The sequence below is a fragment of the Podarcis raffonei genome, chromosome 1 (genome assembly GCF_027172205.1).
Source record: "Podarcis raffonei isolate rPodRaf1 chromosome 1, rPodRaf1.pri, whole genome shotgun sequence".
In the NCBI taxonomy this organism is placed as follows: domain Eukaryota; kingdom Metazoa; phylum Chordata; class Lepidosauria; order Squamata; family Lacertidae; genus Podarcis; species Podarcis raffonei.
The window spans coordinates 53962393-53989628 of record NC_070602.1 but is presented as its reverse complement, the minus strand read 5'-3'; the positions used below and the strand labels follow the sequence as shown (position 1 = coordinate 53989628).

The 27236-nt window shown below is 40.7% G+C and overlaps 1 protein-coding gene across 2 annotated transcripts in view; it reads right to left on the bottom strand.

Moving 5' to 3' along the window:
- Nucleotides 1-27236, bottom strand: part of LRRC4C (leucine rich repeat containing 4C) — a 625819-nt gene that overhangs the window by 464882 nt on the left and 133701 nt on the right. The window lies entirely within an intron of this gene.

The following is a 27236-nucleotide window of genomic DNA, read 5'->3' as shown; positions in this document are numbered from 1 at the left end:
CAAATCCAAACTCTACCACTGATCTTAACTGTAAGACAAATAAATTTCACCCCTTGTGTATGTAGACTTTTGCTTCAAGCAGAGAGTGTCAGGAAGGAAGGCAAAGGAGTACAGAAGGCTCCTACTAGCCCTACCAAAGGGCTGTTTGCTCCATCATTAAATGCAAAAATTTGGAGCCAGGTTTCCAAGAGACCAAGTTCGCCAAGTTCATTCAAGAGCAGTAGTTTTTCAGGCACTTACTGCCATGCTGCTGCCCACAATTGTTCTGTGGCAGGGTCATGGCATTAATTCAAAAAGCAGGAGACTCAATGTGTTATCTAAATGTGAAACTTAGTAGTAAAGCCAACAGTGGCACCTTGTGGTAAACAGTCATAGAAAGTGTATCCTGGAAGACTGCTATTTAAGAGAAACATTGCACAAAAGCAACATTTCGGCACCACGAATGCGCTCATTCTGAAAGCCAGCTCTGAACAGGTCTATGTTCTACATGTTCTATACGCTAATGAAGTCTAGCTCTGGTCAAGCAATGCCCAAGTGAGAGAATCTCTCAGGAACTTAATGTACTTTACTGAATTCATCAAAGGGAAAGGCAATGTGGATATAATAAATATACAAAATCTTCTTTACAGTTTTGGAGAGCTGGAATTTTGAATGTTTGGACTAAATAATGTTCAGTAAATATGTATGTTAATGAAGCAGTGTGATTGTAATTCCTGTGTACTCATACTTTCCACAGCACTCTAATATTAGGGGAAAACATATGAGAGGCAGTACATATGCTTCACGCCATGATACAAATGACCTCCTGGGGTGCCTGTCACCACAAACAAGTCATATGTCATTTCTATGTTGTTTTAGCATTCCATGCATTACTAGAGAAGTGCATGATGCTATGTTAGCCCTGTGCAGATATTCTACATGTGAACAAATATACATACAGAGGGTAGGATCGTACTTAATGGCCTGACACCAAATTTCCATGCACATCTCCACAGGAGCTGCATGTGTAGAATTCAGTGCACATAGGCTCCGAATACCAAATACTTTTCCTGGAAAATGGAGGGTACAGATTTGTGTGTACAGTGCCTACATTCATATTGGAATATATACAAATATGAACCTGTGCAGGTGGGGTCATGGATATCTGGAGGCTGACTACAATAATGAGACAGAGTCTGCAGGTACAATCCTGATCCCATCTTTATGCCATCCATCTTTATGCACAGGAAGCACACCATTTGGGCAACAGAGGAATCCACTTTGCAAGGAATCAAAAGGCTTGATTGTGGGTTTTAATTGGAATTGGGCTCCCCCCCCCTCAAGCCCACCATCCATATCTTCATAAATATTTGCTATAGCAGGCAACCATAGAGAAAGGAGGGTGCAGGGAGAGAGCTATTGCTGTATTTGATGACATTCTGCCCAACTGATTGCCCAAATGCATAAATATCTGAAACTAGAAAACCAGACTGAACGGCTGCTCAAAGTGCTAGCAACCCCAGTACAGCTATCCCTCTCTCTGCCTCAAAGGCTTCACAGTGCCACAAAGTCACTTTCTTTTAATGTTAATGATACCCATGCCTCACTGACTCCAGGAGCATTCACACCTATGCTTGAACTTTACTGTCCTGCGGCATAGCTGTTCTATTCTGTTTGCTATCACTGTAAAGCAATTGAGAAAACAAAAAAGGCCAGTGGCCAAGGTCCCGGTACAATTCCTCACTAAAGGCAAGTCAGGATCTAGTGCCTGTGCTACTTCAAATGAAGCCTAGCTTCATGCAGATTGATCTGGTCACCATGTCAGAACTAATTTTGCACAAGCCTCCAATCTTCACTCTGGATAGGTTTTGCCACAGTGCCTGAGGAGTAATCTCTATCACAGCTGTTAATAGCGGGCATTGGCTGTGACTGTATTTGTGAATTTCCCTTAACTTTAATGCCTTCTGAAAGCACTGATGTGCTATATTCTTGAAGCGGGAGGCTTGTTCCACTGATCCATTACCAAAATACTCCTGGACTGGAGCGGTGCTATGAGAGTCTGCTGGGAAATATGCAAGATGCAGCACCTCCCGTGAATAATAATCAGCTTGAGTTGGATGCACAGTAAATAAAAAAATGCAGATTAATCTTCTGCTATGTTGATTCCTAAGTGACTTTTAGAAGCAGCTTTGCCTGTGGCATAGTGCAGTCAAAGCCATTATCCTCCCATACAGTACAATAATGACAGAACACATGCATCATAATGTAAACTTACAACCCAGTGCTAGGCAGACACAATTAGTCTGTCATCTTTTCCAGCAGAAGCAAAAGCATCAGTTATGGCCTTGGCGAGGAAATAAAAAATAAGTAAAGAAAATAGTCTCATTCATATTTATCAGATGACTTTGCATTGTTCAAAGCTTCCTCATGCAATTGACATTTTTTTGTATTCCATTTCTTGGCTCACTTAGTGGCAATCCAGTTCAATCTAATCCATATGTAATCTAAAAAATAATGTGACCTTCACAAAGAAAAAACAACAACCCCTCTGCCATGGATCACTCCCACAAATGCCTGTTTTTTTAAAAAAAAATAAGCTCTCCCTCTCTCGCTTTCCTTTTTTGCTTTTTGAAGGGGACATTGCTAATGATACACAGAAGATGACATCCCATAATGTTGATCGTAAACCTGTTTTTCAAAGCTTCTTGGCATCAGTTAAAAATCTGTTAGCTTTTTTTTAAAAAAGTACCGTATTTTTTGCACCATAACACTCACTTTTTTCCTCCTAGAAAGTAAGGGGAAATGTCTGTGCGTGTTATGGAGTGAATGCCTATGGGTGGCATGCCTACGGATTTTCCTCCTCTAAAAACTACGTGCGTGTTATGGTCGGGTGCATGTTATAGAGCGAAAAATACGGGTACTTTCATTATGATGAAATTGCAATGAATTGACCTGAGGAATTCAGATCCCTTGGGATTAGTGGGTTATAGGATCATCCCTGTAAGATTGGTTTCTGTAAAATGGGTTTAATAATTTCTTGTTAAAATATGTGCACCACAGGAACACTGTATTGTCAGTGTGGTGATATAAATACAAAAAACCTGCTCCTTTTCCCTTATTGGGTACCCAAGAGCTCATCTAGAATCCCTTTGTGGGTTCTCTATCGGTAGGAGAAAATAACAGAGACCAACCAGAGAATATTGAGAAGCAAAGCAGCTAGTAAGTCTGATCTTTATTAACTGTTAATAAGGTGCTCCCCCACATGCAGGAGAGAGGAGGAGGACCCAGAGTCATGTGTGCAAGCCCTTATATAGACATTTTAATTTGCCCGCCCTGGTGTCCAAGACCACCCCCAGAAACATCATACATACATCACAGGTGTAGCCCAGGACCACCACCCCCGATACATTATACCTACACCACAGAAAAGGCAGTCTACAACAGAAATCTGAGTGCGTTGTTTATCTCCTGTCAGGTAAGTTACCTGATTGCATTATCTGGGTTTTGGCATTATCTTTTGTTATTACAACTACTTAATTCCTGAATCTAGGTCACAGGTCACAGGCTCACACCCTGTTCATATCTTGAATGTGCCCTTAAGACAGGATTTGTGAGGAAACAGACAAGGGGGAGGTTTCCCACTTTGACCTTGCAGAGAAATATTGGAGATCAATTTGTTCAGGACCTAATCTGTGGGGTTTCAGACATGTGGTTTATATATACAGTTATGAACATTTATATATATATATATATATATATATATATATATATATATATATATGACCTTAAAATTCTTATAACAGGTAGGTAGAATATTGATATAGCTCTGTGATATAGTCCCATTTTAGAAGTCAACTCCTGGGGGGCAAAGGTCCCTTCACCCCCCCAAGTTGATGGGCAATTGTCATTCAAATGCTATGTGTGATCAATTATGTGGGGCGGGCTTACCTGCTTCTCAAATACTTTATTGAGTTGGCACCCCTAAGTCCTATGATTGCTTTTGTGTGTGTGTGGGGGGGTAGTCTCTGCAGAAGTCTAGATATGAAAGAAAAACCAGTGGGACAAGGAAAGGGCCAACTTTCTTTTTGTGTGTGGGCTCAGATCAGTGATTTTTCTCCCAGAAGGAAAGTTACCTGTAACATGAAAATTAACTGGATAAAAATGTACCTAATTCTGAAAGAAGATTGCATATTTTCCAGATAACAGGTCAAATATTATATTTTCAAATGCTTATCTTTTCGATACAAATCAGAATTAGACCTGCCACTGAAATCAAGAGGTTTAAGAATATTTAATTCTGTGTTGACTGCATTCACTGAGACAAATTAAAATTAGCTCAGTTTAGTACAAGGGAAATGTATCTTCCACTTTGTCCTTTGCGAAAGTAACATTATCATCAAACCTTAGCCAGCATGTCTCAGCATGTGTCACTTAATTGATAACAACCTGCTATGCTTGGTTTATGCAGGTTAAAGGGTACTGATTGCTGCTGATTGAAATGAAGTTAATGATGAGGTGGGGCAGGAGGAAGGCCATTGTTACACTCTGTAAGGCAGAGCTTTGTGTTTGCTTCTCCTGAATGTAAGTTGGACAAGAGGCATCGAGCATATGCATTTGATGTTGGAGAGGGAAATATGCAACTTTTAATCAAAGCAATATCAACCACTAATAGCTATCGTGTAGGAAAGGCAGAAATGCTCTGGGTATCTTGGCATGTGAGTTCAGAATCATTCCAAGCCCTGCAGTAAAGGACGGAATTTCCCAGAACTGAAGCTACAACAACATCAGCAGTGTAATGATGAATGGCTGTATCTGAGTAACAGGTTTATATGCCTCAGGACAGTTAGGAGAGCACGAGTAAGTCAGAAAGTGTGCTGAGGGGGGAATCATTCTCCCTCCTTAATGCTATGTCGCTTTCTGTTTGCTTATTTCCTTTGTTTCATAACACCCACTTTTCTTTATAAATTCATCACTATGACCACCATATAGGGTATTTTTGAATTAGCGGTTTAAAATGCAGGAAGGCCATTTCCCCCTGCTGCATTTCAAGAAACGTTAACATGATACTGTTTACACCAGAGAGGAGATGTGATGTCTTCACAAAAAGCACACAACCCTTTTATCCATCCCTCTACCACTCCAGAATCGGGACACAGGTGGCACTGTGGGTTAAACCACAAAGCCTAAGACTTGCCAATCAGAAGGTCGCTGGTTCGAATCCCCGCAACGGGGTGAGCTCCCGTTGCTCTGTCTCAGCTCCTGCCAACCTAGCAGTTCGAAAGCATGTCAAAGTGCAAGTAGATAAATAGATACCGCTCCGGTGGGAAGGTAAACGGCATTTCCGTGCACTGCTCTGGTTCGCCAGAAAGTGGCTTAATCATGCTGGCCACATGACCCAGAAGCTGTACGCCGGCTCCCTCGGCCAATAAAGGGAGATGAGCGCCGCAACCCCAGAGTCAGTCACGACTGGACCTAATGGTCAGGGGTCCCTTTACCTTTTTTACCACTCCAGAGCACCTACGCATGTCATCTGCATATGTGCACTCATTAGTGCATGCACAAAAGCTGCCTCAAATAATCACACCATTAATAAGTACAAAGTGAATGTCGTTTAAGTTTTCTAGTCAGTTTGAAGCCAACTGGTTTGAGAAAGCCACTTCTGCCCTTCAGAGGAGGTGGAGTTGCGGGCTTCACGGCCCCACCACGCGCGCGGCAGCTGCAACCCGTACAACTGGGGGGATTCCTGGCCATGTCACCTCCTGGCCAGCCAATCGGCTGGCTCTGGGGGTGTGGCCTGCTTTATTTAAAGCAGGACACGGCTGGGAATCTCCCTCTTTGCCACTTACCAGCTGTTCCTGCTTTTTCCACCCTCCCGCCCTATAAGGTTTTCGTTCTTTGACCTTGCTATGGACCTTGGTTTGTCGCCATTGAGGGGCCTGGTAGGAATTTTTCCACTTGGCAAATTGGCACCAGCCACTTGGTTTTCACCTACTTCATAGCAAATTGTCACAACTTTCTTGGTATTGGCGGTTTGGCATTGGTATTGCTCTGTAGATGGAAGAGGGGAGGTTACGCCATCACCTGCCCCGTATATTGAAGGGTAGTCCGGTAAAGGATTCCAGGGTGTGTGGCTCTGAAGCCTAAGGAGGTGAGGGCCTAAGGCACGCCCCCAAGCGGTGACCCCGGGGGATTTCCTAGTTGATGTGCATCAGTGGGACTCCCCCTACTGGTGGTTAACCCTTCCCGGACTTCTAGCAGACGGGCTGAAGTTGGATATAATCAGTTAGGACCAATGCCTAAGCCAATACCAATACCACTCATCACCTGTAACCAATAAAAGTTGTGGCCTTATTTAGCCCATTAACCTTAATAATTGTGTCGTGTGTCATTATTTCCACTGGGGGGGGGCAGGAACTCGCCACGCAAAAATAAACATATGAAATAACAGGATATATGCAGATTGTGGCTAATGTCGTGTCAATGTGTTTTCAAAAATCATCAGAATAAGAGGTAATGTGAACAAGCATTTGACCTAAGCAGAATTTTTTGACATTCACTTGAAATTTCATGAAGGTGAAATTCAGTATCCGCTCCTAGTTTTCTTCTAAATTAAAGACACTCTACCACCATGTACAGGGCTGGCTCCTCATACAATAGGGTGATGTGACCCTCCCCTAGAGTAACTATATAGAAGGAAGATAACTAAGAGCAGAAAGTGATGTCTGAATTGTGCAACTATTAAAAGGATTGGCCTTGGCAGTATGTGTGTGTATAGGAGAAAAAGGTATCTCTCCAATTTAGGTAGCAAGTTGTCTAAGGCTGGCATTGACTTTGTACATTCCCTTTTATTGCTCTTGCATTGAATATTCTGATCAATAAATTCCTTTTTTGCTTACACAATACCATTCTATAAAGCAATTAAGTTCACCAGTGTGAAGGTTCTTTAATTACATATATTGCAATTCTATGCCACCTAAATCATTCAAAATTCCAGCTGCCCAACCCCAATGAAATAATTGGGATCTTTTGCATTTTCTAGAGAAAGCCATAATTTTAAACAAAACCATCCTTCCTGGTCTATATTCAACACTGTCCAGTGTGAAACATTTCTGCCTTTGAACAACAATTCAAAGGGTGCCTTTATTTTAATGCTGCCATTCATTGTCATGTTCACTTCTGATGAGATATACTATGTTCTTTGAAGAAACCGACTTTTGTCTCAACCCCCAACCCTCACACAAAATGTTATGAATTCCTGAAACAGATTCCTTCTTTCCCCATTATAGAATTACAGGAATGGCAAAAATAGCTTCCTTTTCTGAAATACATTGCTATAATTTAGAGTCTAGCAGAGCCTCCCAAAAGCACATGGGGAGTGTGACATGGCCTAAATTGGTAGCATCAAGAAGCTGCTAAAAGGAGATAATTCAGAGAGCTGGAGTCACAGCAGCAAACACCTTGAACTTGCAAGGTGCCTGACAAGCTTCTGCTTCCACTTTCTGTAGCCACAAATCTCCACTTCCTTTAAATTAGGATGTCTTCAACGGGAGCAGGTTAAAGCATCTCCATACAAACCTTCTATTTTGTTCCTACTAGCTAATTCCTAATATATATTGCTAGAGTGGAAATCAGACAAACTGAGGGCATAGTGCTTTGTAGGAATGAATAAATGAATGCATTTTGGTTGGGCACTATCTGCTATTCCCTTATTGTTAGACGTATCTGAGAACCTTAAATTGTGGAAATAATTGTTTCTCATAACTTCTGTGGTGCTTGTTTATGTATGCACACCCTTCTCTGATTCTCTTAGGTTCATCGAATTATCAAGGAGTTATGTGTAAGACAAATAGAAAGGAAATAAAATCAGAGGTATGAGAAAACTGGAAAGAATGTATCAAGCCAACGACTAATGAAATCTAGTTATTACCATATCCTCTACTACAAAAAATAGACAGCAACTATTCTCAATATGATCTGCAGTGATCTCAATATTCACCGTCTCCCTGTATCTGTAGTGTTTGAAAGCAGTCCAATTTGTTTCAGATATGATCTGTGCTATTTTGATTTAATTCATTAATCAAGTATGAATCTGATCTGTTAAATCCAAAGCCCTCTTTTTCTTCCCATTCACTTTAATGGGGAATTTAAAAATGAAAAACTTCATTTACTACTTTTCAATGAAAGTTACAGACAAAGGAGTCCTTCCAGAGTGGATCAAATCTGCCAGAAATTGTCAGTGCTCCACAGGCAATGTTTTGGACAGCCTCATTGGCTAGCCCATTGGTCTAGCAAAACAGGAAGTTATAAGGAACAGAAAAGTACAGAAACATCAGAGTGATAGAACAACACAAGGCTTTGGGCTGATCTGGTTTGGGGGATTGGCAGGCATCATGCTTCAACTCAGGAAGGAAGGGAAGACCTGCAGATCACCTCAAGTCACCTCATCATATGGTCAATGCACAAAGCCAATGCACATTGCTGGCACATACACCTTATATGTGTAAAGTATATGCTTCATCACCCTTGTGCCCAAAGCATATTACTTCTAACTCTCCTTCAACTTCTATATGCAACAGCATCAGGTACCATAAATGGTATTTCCTTGCACTCTGGCTTCTGTCACAGTGTTCCGTTATGCCAGAAGCGGTTTGGTCATGCTGGCCACATAACCCAGAAAGCTATCTGTGGACAAACCACGGCTCCCTCGGCCTGAAGCGAGATGAGCGCCACACCCCATAGATGCCTTTGACTGGATTTAACTGTCATTGGGTCCTTTACCTTTACTGATACTATATGGCAGAAGCTCAAATGATTCTATTTCCCCCCCCCCCAGCCAATACATTTCCCCCTGCAATGACTAGATTGTAGCTGTTAAATGAATGCAAAGATACCGGTAATTGATTACTATCCTAAATTGCTTCTCCCTGCATCTTACAGAAACCATGTCTGTCAACACTCTAGCTGGCTATTTTTCCTAAAACCATTCTGTTCATGATTCTTAAATTACAGGCAGTCTTAAACAGTCTAATCAGTATGGGTTTATAACCAGGGTTGTGTATGATCATAAAATGAACATATACTGGAAATCGTTGAGGAAATATTCATGTAAGCATTATCAGGAAATCCTAACTTTATGTCTATATTGATCATAAAATTAAGAGGTCTAAGATCTGATCAGAGAAATAGGTAACTATTTCTAACCTAGCAAGTTTAACAGGCAATGGGTAGTCATACATACAAGTCATACATACATAACAGGGTCATGACCTAGTGGCATAGTTGTCAATCTTCTCCCACACTTATGAGCCGGATACTACCTGAGAACACCTGAGGCCCTTCTTCTGTGATACCCTTCTCCTTTTCTAAGGGAGATTACAGTGACTTGGAGGAGGAATAAAGCAGTTTAATTCTTCACACAGGCAAGCACAAACCATAGTATACCAGTTCAGAGGACACAAGGTAGTATGGTTTGCCGCTAACAAGAAAGGTAATGAGCTAGTTGTAGTATATGTTGGAAAGGAGGAAACACGCAGATTCCAAACCTAATTCACATGCCTTGTCTGAATATATATTGTTTCTCAAAGAACATTGATAAGGGAAGATTCTGACATGGCTCAGCAAAGGTTAGTGCTGGGTTAAGTATAAAATCATACTCTGTGAAAAATAAAGAGTGAAAACTGGCCAGTTGAGCTTCTGTCACTGTGTGACAATGATGTGAGAAGGTGCACATGGCAAACATTTCCCCTTGTATCCATGAACATTGCTGTCTAGGGAACTTGAAATCCCAGTCATGTGTCTTTCAGCTCCCTTTAAACTGTCCATATTTTTTTTAATTCATAAAGAGAAGAATTTTTTTTTAAAATTTTTAAGAGGATTGCTACATGGGGCGGGGGAGTATTATGGCTAGGAAATGCTATCCTCAATCCTTTCCTGAGAGAATTCAAGTTATACTTTGTAATTAAACTTCCTTTGAAATTGAAACAAAGGAAGAACTTTTCATGAGAGACTTCTAAGGCTCTGAGAACACTTTTTTCTCTCCAAACAGGCATGGAAAGCATAGCAAATACAATGAGATCAGGAAGCTGAAGAGCTAACTTTGAACTAAATTTCAGTCAGAAAATATACAACCTTAAATAAGTACAACCCAACCCACCCTCTAAAAAATGCTAAATGCCTGCTGCATACAACAAAAAATAAAAGTACACAGCTTCCCTCAAAAAATATATTCTTGCTATCTGTTGTGGTGAAATTCCATAAATGACATTATGTTATTCCACCCCATTCATTTCAGTGGAAATGAAAAGCAATGCAAATCTGGGGGATGGGGCCAGAGAGTAATCAGTTACATATTGTTTGTGGAGTGAAAGCAACAACAGCAAATTCCCAGCATATTCACTGGATGAATTTCCATTTGCGATATGGGACAAAAAAGCAAACACCAGCAATTTCCATTCCAGTTTCCGTTTCTGATGGAATTCTCCAACACCCCTACTCTGATGCACTGGTGGAGGAAGAGGAATGTGGGGGCAGCGCACTGCCCCCAGCAGCACGACCCCGGTGGGGTTCCATCACAGCTGCCCCCCTGCCCCCAGAACGCGTGCCCCACCGCTTTGGACTGCACACCCTGCCCCCAGGACACGTGCCAGCCCCACCCCCACCTGCTCTCCGCCCCCCGGTGCCGGAGCATGAAGCTCCGCCACTGCTCTGACGGGATCCTATCAGGCTGCTGCAGCCTTCAGAGGCTATAAAACACCAGACTTTTACAATATGTAACCCAAGTTAGCTAGGGAGTCCATGTTGTTCTTAGTAACACCTGTCTGATTTGGATCCCAAAGTGGGAAAGATTAAGTATTTGAAAACAATGAAAGCAACTTGTGTAATTAATTTAAAAGGTCAGCGATATCTAAAAATTTGACACATGCCTGAGATGTTCATACTATGATTCAATATGCACAAGCTCCAAACTGAAGTGGTTTTACCACCACCTTTGCAGAAATTATAGTAATATTAAAAATAAAAAGCTCAAATTAGAACAATTAGTTTGAGAATCAGGCTGTACATTCTCGTAAGTGTTCAGCAATTTTCTACTGCCACATTTTCCAAAGTTGATAGACTTGTTCTGTACTGAGGAACAAGTATGGCAAATGGTTCCAAGAGGAATTTTCTGTAAATATTGTATGCTTTCTTGTGCATCTCCATGGAGATATGTGAAAGTATGCTGGTAGCCTAAATTAGCAACATTGTAATGAATTTCTTTTCTTGTATTGAGCCTTAAGAAGAATATCATAATGAAAAGCAGGTTTGAAGTGAATGATATCGAATATTGCCCCCAAGCCCAAATGAAGAAAAGTCTAAATCGTCTAGAAACAATGTATGCTTAATGTCTCATTTTCCTGAACATTATTACACACAGCACTCCACAGCAGCAATGCCTTCATCATTTGACATCTCACAGCATTATTTGTAAGCTGCTCTAAGGCACATTTTAAAGGCACAAAGGCACCCACCCATCTTTCGCGATGAAATTGATTTACAGAAAAGCAAACAGAAAAAACAATAGTACACTAGTACAAATGATGAAACAGAATAATTATTTATTACTCTGTGATCCTGTGAGTGATGATGAGTCAGATTAGCATGCTGATGAATGACAAAGACTCGATAACTCCAAACTCATTTGCGTCTTCACTTTTGCTTATTGAATTCTTAGCAGTTCAGGGGCTCGTCAGCTCGAATCAATTTGTTACAAAACGAAGTTTAATTATTTGCTCAAAATCAATGCAACTTTTAAACTGATCTAACAACTTTCCAGTGGGCATTGGGATTTATTTATTTATTTATTTATTTATTTATTTATTTATTTATTAAAAAAACCTTTCCAGAAGCTAATAAAGTGACCAGGGCTTAAAAACTAATGTGCAAGAAGAGAGATGAGGGAACAAATGTAGATAGTCACTGGGGGGGGGGGAATCACTCTGCATGAGACTCTGTGGATAGGATTATACAAACAGTTGTAGATAAAATATATTGCCAATAGCAACCGTTACATAAATTATCTAGAGCCAGAGCTATTCTGTGATGGAGATGGAGGCAGCAATTACCAAGAGAATTAAGAATTATAAGATATTATTTTTAAAATTAATATTGATTTTTCTTATTTTTACAATTGCCGGAGAATCATAAAAAGGGTTCAGTTTGCAGACCTTTGTCCCTTGCTATACCAAGTATCCTAGATTCATCTAGTCAAATATAGTCTATAAGTCTGAGGCCAACACCAGATGCTCAAAGGAATCTGTAAACCACAACAGTGACTCATGCCACTTCCCCATTCCAGACCGCAGATGGTGATCTGATCATTCTCTGAACAGAAGGATTGGAAATTGTCACCATTTTATCCTTGTTAAGACACCAAAAGCTTAGTTTCCTATTTTAATCAGGATAACTGGCCAACGACTTCAGTGAATGTAAAGTACGTGTGTCAGTGTGTGCTTGGTGAGGACATGTTGCAGAAAGCTAATTGGGTATATGTCCACAGGATGGTGATGATGGCAATGATGAGATCTATTTATTTTGTCTTTTTGAAATATTTCATAGTGAACAGAAGTACAACTGATGCATCCAAAGAATAATAATGTTTCAGTGGAAGTAGAACCAGCAACAAAAGATTGCAAAGTGTTTAGGGTTTCAGATGGAGAGACAACTAGCCATGCCCTCTCCTAGGATGTTCAATTCTATTCCCCACTCCCCAATTTCCTGTTTGCTCTTCCAGTTGTCAGCCCACATTTTGTAGCCACTGAGCATGTTCAGTCCTTGTTGGACTGTTTTGTGCCTCCACCCCCTTTAGGGTTCTTTGTAAATTATGTTGTTGTTGTTGTTTGGGTTCCCCCAAACTTGCAAAAATGAAGTCACTATTAATATAGATTATAAGACTTGAGGGTGAAAGTGGGGACCAAAGCCTTGCCTTTCTTTTACGGTATTTGTGAAACTAAGATGCCTATTCTTCTCCTTCATCATTTATAGACTACCAACACATCATTTATAGACTGCACAATACAAGAGGCCATGTACCTGGTTCACATGCACATATGCCTACTCATAGGACTCATTCCCACAAAAAGGGGGCGAACAATTCTCATGGGTTGTGGTTACAGGTGTGCACACTTTGGCCTGTAGATTACCATAGGTTTGCACTACTCTCTATGTGTAGTGGAGGAAGAACAAACCCTCAAGCTTACATTATGCATTCACCGGCTATACATCAACTAAACATAAAGAGGAGGTGACCATTGCATGCTTCCTAGCACAAAACCCCCCCATATTTAGAATGTTTTAATATATATGAATTTAAGGCTGGGTTTCTACACGCACATACTAGAAAGTAAGCCGATTTGAACATGGTGGACTTACTTCTGAGTAAGTATGCATAGGATTGCCCTATGAAATCTCTGACAATGCTAAAGGTTTGCTAAACTGGTTCATTAAGAAATGAAAGGGTAGAATTCATTGTTGTGCTCTTCCACACATTATGTTTGCACAAGCATTGCAGCTTGCCAGATGGAACAATCCCCCCTCTCCTCCTCAATGCATTGCCCTGGGGATTTTCCTAATCCCAGAAATTTTGGGCATGCAGAGGTGGCAGATGGGGAAGTTGCATTGTACAAGCGAAAGTTCTTGTGCAGGACTTCTCCTCATGGGACTGGTCAGGACCCAATCAAAGAGTTTCACAATTTACTTAAGACAACAGTCAACAAATAGTTGGAGGGAACATTATTTCTCACATGAGGAGTACATATGAACAACAGCATCTTCATTGTCATCGCCATAAGGAATAAGTTCAATATTCTGCTTGGTCAGATAGTTGTCATTGACTGCCAAATACTTTACAAAATGACTGATAGATGGCGTATAATAGGTTAGTCACGGAATAAGTTTATGGATGCATAACCACAGAAATACTCGTTCTATTATTCATTTTTGCAACAGCCGCACTGAGGATCTCCAAACACCTTTTAAGAATTCATAAAATCTCAGTTATTTTGAATCAATTCCACATAACAGAATTAAATGGGCCTTAATTCCTTGTAAAACCAGGATAGAACAAACATGGGAAACCAGCCAAATTAAAGCATGCCTAAGCTACCTTTATTTCAGTGAGGCAGTTACGCATACGCTTAACCCTCTTCCTTTTAGATCAATGGAACTGGAAACTGCTTAACTTTGGCTGGGTCATGTCCATAATTAGGCCCAACTAAGTTCAAAGACCAGCCTTCTAAATTATACACACATTTGCACATAGATTAACCAAAGCAGCTTTTACAACTTTTCCCTTTGCCATTAATCATTATGATCAAGTCTGTTGCTGAAATGTCCTACTATAGAGAAAATGGATTTTGTCTCTTTGTACTAATGAACTGCCGCCTTGATCTGAAATGACAGCACTTCACTAACACAGAGGGTTTAGGATGGCTTGCCATCTGTTCATCCGTGTGCAACTTCAAAGCATACACAAGCAACTAAGCCTAATTAACAGTTTTATGATCTCAACCCTTCTTGACTTTCATCCATGAGGGGTTAAAATGTGGTGAAATATAATTACTTTCAAGACCCATTCTGAAACTATTTAAATGTGTGTGTGTGTGTGTGTGTGAGAGAGAGAGAGAGAGAGAGAGAGAGAGAGAGAGAGAGATCGTGAAAACATTAGAGATGCTCAGTAAATTTGATTAGTTTATACTCTAACATCATCTAACACAACCTGCACCTCTGAACTGCATGTACTGGAACATACTTATCAATTGGTTTTTACATTTCTGCAACTCAGGACAAGGACTAACTTACACTATTATGAGGTGAATCAAGGATTGCCTTTTAAAGAAATTCTTGCGTTACAGGTTATGCCACTTCAAGCGACCATTACCTGTTAAACAAGAAGTGGAGTTGGGGGCATTTAAATGTCCTCAGATCACCTCATAACAGGATGCGTAATTTTCAGGCTTAAAAAAACCACAACTGTACATTAATGTAGAAGTGGAATATGATGGAACAGACTTACGGTAACAATGAACATGCAACAAATTGAAACTAGGTTGATCTATCAATCCCTGGAAAGTATTAGAATTCCATTTGTCAAGGACACATCTTTTAATTGTTTACAACAACTCCTTCAAAAATGTATAAATAAGTGCTTTCAAAAGTCACCACGGACTCTTACCTCCTAGTATGCATTGTTAAGGCTTGCCTCACTCGGTTTGACAGGAGCAGATCTGGCAAGTGGCCTGCTGAACATCATGCCTGACTCTTCAGGTGTTACAAAGGCATCTCTGTGTTGTTGCTTATCATCTGCCTACTTCCCTCTGTGCCTCTTAAATTGTGTATAGGGTTAACAAATTTTAGCTTTAGTTTCGGTGGCAACTATCCATTTAATGACTCACCAGAATGTGAATCAAAAGCCAAAGCACAGAAAACAACATGGAATAATAATAAGAAAACAGTCATGTGAAGGAAGACATTTGTGATCTCCCAAGTCACATATACATTAAAAAAAAGAAAGAAACCGACACATCTCTGTGATGATATTGCTCCATCTGGCATTTCTGATGTTCACCTTCAAATGCAATTTTTTTTGTGTGTGTGTTCTTTGCTAATCTAAAATTTTCTGTTTTGGGAGAACTCATTTTCTCAAGATATTGCATTTCCTTGTTTCACATATGGCAACAGGTGACTGTTCATGGATGTCTTTAAGACCCACAGCTCTCTGACCCTAACATAACGATGTTTTCTGCAGGACTAGTAAGCCTCAATGTGTATGGTATACAATGTGTATGGTGTATACAGTACATGTAGTAGACCACACATCAGCTTTGTCCCTGACATCCACACTCACCTGCCCCCAAAATCAGCATTATCAGAGGAACACCATCAAATGCATATATTCACATGGACTTTCCGTTTGATCGGGATCCCCAAGTGCACAGGATTCCCAAGCAAGTGGAGAGCATGTCTACCTACACTTGAAGGTTCTGTTGAATGGATGGGCCTTAGTGTGCGTGAAGGTGGAAGGCTGGTGGACACTGGGTGTGGCCAGTGCACATGGTCCTCTACCTCCTCCCATGAGTAGAGTATACATGTGGTGGACATACTTGTGAACAGCTATTATGTCAGCCTTTCAAGTGGAAAGTAGCACTTCTCCACATATCTGTTTCATTTTATCATAATGTATGATAAAGTAGTCGTATGTAGGTACTCAGGAGAATGATCACCCAACATAATTTTAATTACCTGAATTTCCAGAGACAATTATGTGAATGGAAAACTAGTTGTTCCTCGCCTAACATAGCATATCCATCATATTCAAAGCCCACACTAAGGATAAAAATATGCTCTTTCCATCACTTGGGAAAACAGTGCCACCATATTCATTCAGGCTCATTTGTTTATGTAGCATATTTTTTCCAGAGTATGATCAATTTACTTATACATTCATATGAGTAATATGATGTACTAGGTGCTTGGTGCTGATGTCCTCATGTGATACTTACAAGAAAGACCAAGTTATTTCCAAGAAAGCAGCATCTAAAATATACGGTGGAGAAAATAAAAGCTAACTTCTTAAGTGAGTGATTTATTTATTTTTTACTTGCTGCACAAATTAGAAAAAGTAGTTTTCTGCCTGGATGAGTGCTGTATGAGAATAAAATAGGTCTGCTCAGATGACCCAGATCAGGTCATTTGACTCTGCAGATTCAAACATTGATAATCGCCCACATTAATTGTTCTGAAAACAAGTGTTGTCTATACCTTGAGCTCCCACGTTGTCATACCTTGGAGGTGATCAGTTACCATGGCAACTAGCACAGCATAACAAGCTGGCAGCATGCTTGAAAGGCCATCATTCTGGTAGATGGTGATCTTAATGAGAAAAGGTTAAGTGGGTTGCAGTGCCTCAGCAAGGTAGCTTACCTCACTTGTCCCTGAAGATCACCTAGGACAAAAGTTGGTTGTTTTGATAGACATATCCAGAGAACATGAACAGTATTTTTTTTTTAAAAAAAAGAAAATCCCAGAAATCTCAAATAAATACCCTGCATGTGTTACTTCAGTTCCTGAAAGAGAATGTTGTTGATATATGAATGTCTATTATGTATGAGAAGAGAAGACTCCCTGGAAAAGACCCTGATGTTAGGAAAGATGGAGGGCACAAGGAGAAGGGGACGACAGAGGAAGAGATGGTTGGGCAGTGTTCTCAAAGCTACCAGCATGAGTTTGACCAAAGTGTGGTAGGCAGTGGAAGACAGGAGTGCCTGGCGTGCTCTGGTCCATGGGGTCACGAAGAGTTGGACACGAGAGTTGACTAAACAACAACAAAAATTATGTATGTGTCTAATAAGATCACTCACTCCAAAACCATACTCTCCCACCTTCTTTTCACCACCAAAATAACAGTCCTTTGGCATGATTTGGTATACATATTCATAAGGTTTTGTTCCCTGCTCATTGCCACTTGCTCATTTCCCTCTAAGCAAGAAAGTGAGCAGACAAAATGCTGAACCAAGCTTTTCATCAAAGCATTTTTCAACCATTATCAAGGGGAGGAGAAACCAAACTCATTGGAAGAGTATAAGAACTTGGATAGAACATTCAAGAGGTTAAAGCCAGGTGGTTGTGTTTACCTTATAAGTGGTATAAACTGGTCAAGGAGTCTCTGTTGCTCTTTAAAAAGAAAAAGAAATAAAAGAAATAAAGCCAGCCCAGAAGAATATCCTAGAAGATGATACTGCATTGGTGCATGGGCATTCCAGAAAGTCCTGCCTGGCTGCAAGTGCATCTGAGAAAAGTTTAAAGAGCAGTGAAGACCCTTAGCCAATTTATATTATTAATAAGTTAAGCTCAACACACACACACACACACACACACAATTTTCTCACTTCCCCTGTCGCATCTGCAGAGAAGAATTGGCCAGAGTATCAAGCGAGCATCTTGTCTGCTATTAGTCTTATTGTGTGGGAAGCAGGTGCTGTGGTCTAAACCACTGAGGCTCTTGGGCTTGCTGATCGTAAGGTCGACAGTTCAAATCTGTGTGACAGAGCTCCCATTGCTCTGTCCTTGCTCCTGCCAACCTAGCAGTTGAAAAGCACACCAGTGCAAGTAGATAAATAAGTACCACTTCAGCGAGAAGGTAAACATCATTTCTGTGCACTCTGGTGCTTGTCACAGTCCTCCATGTGCCAGAAGCTGTTTAGTCATGACCTGGAAAGCTGTCTGCGGACAAACGTTGGCTCCCTTGGCCTGAAAGTGGTGTGAGTGCCACACCCCATAGTCAAATTCAGCTGGACTTAACTGTCCAAGGGTCCTTTACCTTTTTACCTTTACCTTATTCTGTAAGATGCTGTGGGAGACTTCTCGCTTGAGGAGAAGGGTAAACATGTTTTAAATAAACAAATACAATTTATATATTTTTTATATAAAAAACCACCACTACCATTTATCTTTATTAGATACAGTTTGGACGTTGCCTTGAACAAGTGGTGCAACTCTTCAGCATTTTTAACAGTTAAAGTCATTCAAGCTTTTATCCAACACCACTGGGTTCGGAAAGATAGTACAAGGAAGAAAACATGGACTTTCATCATGACCAGGAACGAGTGGTGGAACCAATCTGGCATCAATGACCAGGAACCAATCTGGCATCAATGCAAAGTGAATATACCTTTTTTGGTGACCAACAAATAAGGTAATCATTCATTATGGGAAATATGTTTTGATAAAATCTTAAGTTCCATCAACACAAAAATCTTACTAGTTCCTGTGCTGTTGCACCATACCGTACCATGACTGGCCAATCACTTTAGTCTGAATGTGTTGACAATAAATGAAGGAAACAGGAAGTTTTGAGAAATACCTAAGACACCCAATATATTCTTCTCTGGAGCTCACAAAAGGAAAGAACATGAAATACTTATAAATTCTCCTCTTTCCTTTTATCACATGACGTGTGCAAAGTCAGGCTCTCTGTAAGGAAGGCTACCCAAATTCATTATATCGCCACTTTATTATGATGGCCCTACATTTTTGGCTGCCATTAGAAAACATTTATTGCTATAAATGGCAAAAGTGTTGCAAAATGAAGCAATGATCTGTTTCCAGCTTAATAACCAGATTGGCTGAAAGAAATGATGATAGACCTCAGTTCAAATATCCATGAGTCTGTAATGATCAAAGAAGTGCTATTCCTCTTGACTGAACTATGCAACTTTCTCCTTTGGGGAGCTCAAGAGGAACACACTTAGCATTTTCACATTCAGTTATGAAATGCAAACTAGCCAAACAATGAATCTATTTCTTCAATCAACCGTTCAAATCACTCTTTCCTGGTCTGCAGTATTATGAAGGGCTGCACAAAGCAGAACTTGATTATTTCAGTGCCTCTTCATTGGCAATATAGCTTCTCATTTATTTTAAATAATAAATGAGCAGCCAAATCAAGCGCATTCACTGATGTGATGATGCTTTTCTTATTCAGAACATTTAGGACGGGGGTGGGAGGAGAATTAGCCTTCATATATTGTATTATACCAATTTATCAAAGGGATACAAATGGGCAGCTACTGGGAACTGAACTTAGCTTTGGAGTTCTCAGTGATATAAAGGTCCGCTAACTAAGCAGGCACACAACAATTGTTTAGTGGTAGGAAGTGGGTATTTCCACACACACACAAGAATTGAAATGAAACACTTCCAGCATCCCCTCACAATTCATCAGATTTTATGCCTGTGGTGGTGTACATTAATTTTGTTTGGAATGTCAAAACATTTGGCGGAAATCTGGTGACAACCTTGAAACATACCAATCTTTTGCTAGGTTTATTTAATAATAATTTGAGCTTCCCTGAAATTCAAACTAAAGATAACACACACACACACACACACAGAGAGAGAGAGAGAGAGAGAGAGAGAGAGAGAGAGAGAGAGAGAGAGAGAGATGTTTTTAAACAGAGGTTGGATGGCCATCTGTCATCATGGATGCTTTAGTTGAGATAGCAAGGAGTTGGACTAAGTGATCCTTGGTATCTCTTCCAACTCTACAATTCTATGATAGCCTTGTAAAAGGAAGGCCAGAGCTTGCCAATGTCACAACCACATCTTCCCTAGCAGGTGCGCAAATGTGAGTGAGGAATAATCTGCTCTCTCTCTCTATATATATATATATGAAAAAAATGAATGTAAATGTGCTTCTAAAAATATGTTTTAGATATATATTTAAACATGTATTTTATTGTGATGTTTTCAGCATATTTTGTCGCTGAACATACGTTTTAAATTAACACAGCTTTGGCATGGTTTTTTTTTTTTTTTACTATCACATCGTTCAGAACAGCGCAAAATCCAATGAATATTGATTGTGGTCTAACCTGCACATTAGTCTTGGAGAAGAGGATGAGGCCAGTTTGCACTGGAGTGCCAAGACACCAAATTTCTCAGGCATCTCAGTTCTGAGTCAGTTCTCCCTTCTCATTCACAGCTTTTTACTATATCTTAGACTTGTTGCATCTCCTTGATTTAGAGCAGTGGTTTTCAACCAGTGTACCGTGGCATGAATGATGCTCAGGGATGCCATGAGCAACACTGGCCTCTGTCCCTCTTTCCTTCGCTCCCTCCTCTAACGCCCTCTCGCGTCTTCGCCTCCCCAAGATTTGCACAGCTATTGCAGCAGCCCTGCCTACAAGCTCCACAAGTGAATGGTGGCTCTGGGAGGCACCTCCAAGACCAGGGGGGCAGCAGTGGCTGCCCAGAGGAATCCCAAGTAGAGAGGAGAGGAGGATGTTCAAAAAGGGGTTAGAGGCTGCCAGCTCTGCTGGCAAGGGGTGACATAACTGGGCTCCTGAGCCCCACAGGAGTGCCGCAGAAAGAATGTAGTTGCTCAAGGAACCTGTGGACTCAAAAAAGAGGTTGAAAACCTTTGATTTAGAGGTTTCCATGAAACCATGACCAGAAGCCTATCCAACGGTCCAAAGGGATTCTAGCAACTGCAAATCAACACCTTCCTATGCTATTGAATAAAATATCCACAAAGAGAGGTGTGGCGACACTTTCTGGTCAACCAATGATCAACAGCAATAAAAGGATGGAATAATATGGGTCACACTTATCACTCATCCGGCAGAATGGGAACTTAATATACATGGAGACCAAATTGCCAGGGCAAAAACTCCAGGTGGAAAACAGCTTATTCATGAAGCTCTTTTTAACACAATTCTTTCTGTCCTGCTTTCCTGCCTGCAAGTTGGGAAATGCATTATATATCCATTTACTTCTTACACAAAACAAATGCCTCCCCCCCCCAAGTCAACAGTCATTCACTCAGAAATACCTCATAGATAAGAATGCCCACATTTGTGAAACCATTGTACTTTAAAAAACCCCATAAAGTAACATATTGGCATGGAGTGAGAAAAAACTCCTTTATGTAGGAATTCACATTTCTGAAGGTCACCAATGGGTGCATTGGCTAATACAGGTAAATTAGAATGAAATGCTGATGAGGGGACCTTTAGATAGTTAATTCAATGGATTATGAATACAGTATCAGAATGCAGCTCATAATGCACCATTTAGTATGCCATATCAATATTCAGCAGGATATCTACAAAGGTGGCAGAGCCAGTGAGTTTCTAAGGGGAAGAAGAGAGAATTCTCCAGCACTATAGCTTAGCTGAAAAGTCAGTAATGAATAATGAATCCGAATATTCCTGTAAGGAAGGAATAGGAGAAGACAAGAATATGGAAAATGCAATGAATACTTCCATTGGCCTCCTGGATGTTTAAGAAATGGAATGTTTCTGTAATGATATCTGGTAGTAGATATTAGTTGCGATACTCTGGCTCTCTTGTTATACATGTCAAGGTCAACACGCACTGATGGACAAGCTGACCATTCAGAAAGTGGACTTGAGCTATGCTTCCTGAGCCGCTGCACCTCTTTAGGAAATATGACTTCGTGAGTCAACAGCAACTTGTTTTCTTATGTCTCAAAAATGAATAAAGTTTTCAAAACAAAACCTTACAAAGAAGACTAAAGCACTGTCAACTAATCCTTGTTGTTGATAGTGAAGAACAATGCATGGTGGAAGGTTCTAGTTGTTTTCTTTTCCTTTTGTACTTTCTTAGGATTTTTTTTCCTCCATAAAGAAAGACAGCTGTGGCTTTGAGACAGCAGTCTAAAGACGGCTGGAATCTGACCACACTTTCTGAAATATGATACTTAAATATTACTGACATCAGATCTTGATATTTTCTTTCAAGGTAGCCTGGACAAATCCAGATACAACTATACTATATGAGTCTGGCCAGATTCTAAAGACCCTCAAGAGATCTCTCTCTTCTTCTTGTCCTGCCAACATCTGAAACATCTTTAATGGGAATTCAAGGGGAAGACTTCTCATTGATTGCTCTGAAGCTCTGAAATTCCTTGCCACGACACAATTGAACTTCCACTGGCAGGCAAAGGCATATTATTTAGGCAGGTCTTTTGTTCATGAAGTAGTCTGATAAGAATCATATAAGGACATCCCCGCTTTTAGAAGAAATGCCCCTTATATTGGTATCAGGGCAACACTCTTTGTACCCTGTGGAGCCAGGTGCAAACACCATGAGATATGCCACTAAAATAAATAATTAAATCACAACTTGTTTTAACCCGTTGATTCTGTTGTTGTTTTACCTGCCTACTTGTTTGGTTGGTTTTGCATTAAATTTTATGGCAATTCTATTTTATTTTCTCTTTTATTGTGAGCCCCATTAACATTTGGTGGAAGGGCTGAATACAAATATAACAAATAAATACGTAAACTGTCATCCAAAGCTTAAATGAGCCTAGAAATAGGTCCTGAAAATAATACTTTTATTTTGACTGATGAATACAAAATTATTTATATAAGTATTTAGTTTTGCACAACGCATAATTAACTTTGGAATGCCCTAGCTAAATATGTGGTGATGGACAGTTCTTAGATACACCGATGTAGTTCATGGATTCTCCTGCAATCATTGTATATTAGCCATGACAACTAAAAATGGAATTTGGATTAGATGACCCTTGGGTCCTTTCCAACTCTGAGATTATATGAAATATACAGAGCAACCTGAGTGTCATTTGCCATGCACAAACAAGATAGTTACTAGCTACATGCTTGGTTTGTGACCTGAACTACACAGACTATTAGCCAGGGAAAGTGATTTGTTTGTTCAGAACTGATTCTTTGTTTTACCTTCAGGTAGGTAGCCGTGCTGGTCTGACACAGTCAAAATATATAAAAAACTAAAAATAAAAAAATTGCCCAGTAGCACCTTAGAGACCAACTAAGTTTGTTCTTGGTATAAGCTTTCGTATACAGTGGTACCTCGGGTTAAGTACCGTATTTTTCGCTCTATAAGACGCACCAGACCATAAGACGCACCTAGTTTTTGGAGGAAGAAAACAAGAAAAAAATAGTCTGAATCTCAGAAGCCAGAACAGCAAGAGGGATCGCTGCGCAGTGAAAGCAGCAATCCCTCTTGGTGTTCTGGCTTCTGGGATAGCAGCGCAGCCTGCATTCGCTCCATAAGACGCACAAACATTTCCCCTTACTTTTTAGGAGGGAAAAAGTGAGTCTTATAGAGCAAAAAATACGGTAATTAATTCGTTCCAGAGGTCCGTTCTTAACCTGAAACTGTTCTTAACCTGAAGCACTACTTTAGCTAATGGGGCCTCCTGCTGCCGCCACACCGCCGGAGCATGATTTTTGTTTTCAACCTGAAGCAAAGTTCTTAACCCAAGGTACTATTTCTGGGTTAGCGGAGTCTGTAACCTGAAGCATATGTAACCTGAAGCGTATGTAACCCAAGGTACCACTATGCCAAGAACAAACCTAGTTGGTCTCTAAGGTGCTACTGGACAGTTTTTTTAATTTTTATTTGTTTTACTTGTTTGTGCATATGCATTTTTAAAGGAAAAAGATATATCCTTATAAAACTATGCTTCTTTCACCTTTGTTCTACTGCTCCATCAGAGTTTAACACTGACAGTTTTAGTAAAAAAAATTAAGCAACACAGAAGAGGGGCAAATGACAGGACTCTTTTGCACTGCTGCGAAACACTTTACTTCAATTCTCACAAATGGCTTTTAAAAAAGAAAAAGACCCCAATGATTTTCTTCTGCACTTGAACTTCAATTACTTTCTCAGGTGCCAAGTTCCATTATATGCTGAAAATCAGAAAACCCTATTAAATTGTTAATTCTTATGGACTTGTCCATACTGCAGAGAAAAATCACCCTTTCCATCTATTCATTGGATGGACCAATCCTGCCTAGTGGGGGAAGAGGGTGTAGTGGCATGGCTCCAGGATGCCTGATAAAAACTAGTACAGAGGAGACAGCTGGTTGGGTCAGAGAGGTGATCAGCGCCTCTATAAAAGAGGGAATGATCCCTGCCAGAGGAGGTGGTAAAGCCCACCCTAGATCCAGAAAATTAAAACATCTACTGATCAGTCACTAATATTCCCTTCTTGGGCACAAGTGGTTGCTAACCAGATCCAAGCTCTCCTAGCTGAGACCAATTTTCCAGATCCATTTCAATTGGAGTTTAAGCCTGGTTTTGACATGGAAACCATATCTCCCCTTCATCAGAAAGGGCTATAGTATTCTTTTTTTTTACCTATAAAGGCAAAGGGCCCCTGGACGGTGAAGTTCAGTCAAAGGCGACTATGGGGTGTGGTACTCATCTCGCTTTCAGCCCGAGGGAGCCAGCATTTGTCCACAGACAGCTTTCCGGGTCATGTGACCAGCATGACTAAACCACTTCTGGCACAACGGGACACCGTGATGGAAACCAGAGCTCAGAGAATGGCTGTTTACCTTCCCGCCACTGCGGAACGTATATATCTATTTGTAATGGCATGCTTTTGAACTGCTAGGTTGGCAGAAGTTAGGACAGAGCAACAGGAGCTCACCCCGCCATGTGGATTCGAACTGCCGACCTTCCGACTGGCAAGCCCAAGCGGCTCATTGGTTTAGACCACAGCGCCACCTGTGCTTTATGTGGCTCAGAACCTCAGTATCCAGTGCCTCTGTACACGAACCTACACAGATCCTGTCTTTGTCAACGGAGGCTCTTCTTTTCCTCCATCCATGCACCAAGGAAGATCCAGGGGCCTTTTGTTGTTGGCTACCAACTGTGGAATGCTCTTCCCAAAGAGAGGTGACTGGCACCACCAATTGCAACTTTTAGGCACCAGCTAAAAATGTACCTTAGCATTTGATTCTTAACTGGGGTCACATGGTATGATGATACCCAACTCTGCATTCAAAACAAACAAACAAACAAATTTCTTTCCAGTAGCACCTTAAAGACCAACTAAGTTAGTTCTTGGTATGAGCTTTCGTGTGCATGCACACTTCTTCAGATACACTTGAAACAGAAGTTGCCAGATCCCTCTATATAGTGAGAAGGTGGGGAGGGGTATTACTCAGAAGGGTGGTGGGAATGGGTGATTGGCAGATAACTGTGATGAGCCTGTTGACGACTCTTAACGACTGCAATAGGTCTTACAGGAAAAAGCAAGGGGTGAGGTGAGAAGGTGAAAAATAGCTTTGTCATTTATAATGAGATAAGAATCCAATGTCTTTGTTCAGACCAGGTCTCTCCATGGTTTTAAGTTTGGTAATGAGTTGCAATTCAGCAGCTTCTCTTTCCAGTCTATTTCTGAAATTCCTTTGTAGTAAAACAGCTACTTTGAGATCTTGTATAGAATGTCCTGGGAGATTGAAGTGTTCTCCTACTGGTTTCTCTGTCTTGTGATTCTTGATGTCCGATTTATGTCCGTTTATTCTTTGGCGTAAGGTTTGGCCTGTTTGTCCAATATAGAGAGCTGAAGGACACTGTTGGCATTTGATGGCATATACAATGTTAGACGATGAGCAATTAAATAGTCCCGAGATGGTATGTGTGATGTTGTTGGGGCCAGTAATGGTGTTGTCCGGGTGTATGTGGCAGCAAAGTTGGCATCTGGGTTTATTGCAGGCTCTGGTGCCAGTGTCCGTGTTACGTCTGGTTGTAGTATTATTGTGGGTTAGGAGTTGTTTAAGATTGGGTGGCTGTCTGTAGGCAATGAAAGGTCTTCCTCCCAGAGCTTGAGAAAGAGAACTATCCTTGTCCAGGAGAGGTTGTAGATCTCTGATGATGCGTTGTACTGTTTTAACTTGGGAGCTGTATGTGATGACTAGAGGTGTTCTGTTATTTTCTTTTTTGGGTCTGTCTTGCAGTAAGTTCTCTCTGGGTATCTGTCTGGCTCTGTTGATCTGTTGTCTAACTTCATCTGCTGGGTATTTTAGTTCTAAAAAGGTTTGCTGTAGATCTCTTAGGTGAGAGTCTCTGTCTGTAGAATTGGAACAGATACGGCTGTAACGTAGTGCCTGGCTATATACAATGGACTGTTTGGTATGTTTGGGATGGTAGCTAGAGGCATGTAGATATGTTTGTCGGTCAGTTGGTTTACGGTATAAGGTGGTGTCTATGCGTCCATCCTGTATTTTTATAGTAGTGTCCAAAAAATGTATTTCTTGCATAGATTGATTCATTGTTAGGTTGATTGTGGGGTGAAAATCATTGAATTTCTGGTGGAAGGTGTCTAGGGTCTGTTGACCATGTGTCCAGATGATAAAAATATCGTCAATGTATCGCAGGTACAAGAGAGGTTTGAGTGGGTAGGAGTTTAGGAAACGTTGTTCTAAATCTGCCATGAAGATGTTGGCATACTGTGGGGCCATGCGGGTGCCCATTGCTGTGCCGCTGATCTGAAGGAACAGGTCATCACCGAATTTGAAGTTGTTGTGGGTAAGGACAAATTGGCAGAGTTTGGTGGCAAAGTCCGCTGTAGTTTTATCTGAAATGGTGTTCCTTATAGCTTGTAAACCATCGTTGTGTGGGATGTTGGTATACAGAGATTCCACATCCATAGTAGCTAGTATAGTATTGTTGGGAAGATTATTTAAAGATTGTATTTTCCTCAGAAAATCTGTGGTGTCACGTACATAGCTGGGAGCACTGATGGCATATGGTTTCAGAACAGAGTCCATATAACCGGAGACACCTACTGTAATAGTGCCAATACCTGAAATGATGGGGCGTCCTGGATTTCCTGGTTTGTGTATTTTAGGTAGAAGATAGAAAGTTCCTGGTCGAGGTTCTGTTGGTGTGTTGGTGAGGATCTGTTCTTGGATGTGTGG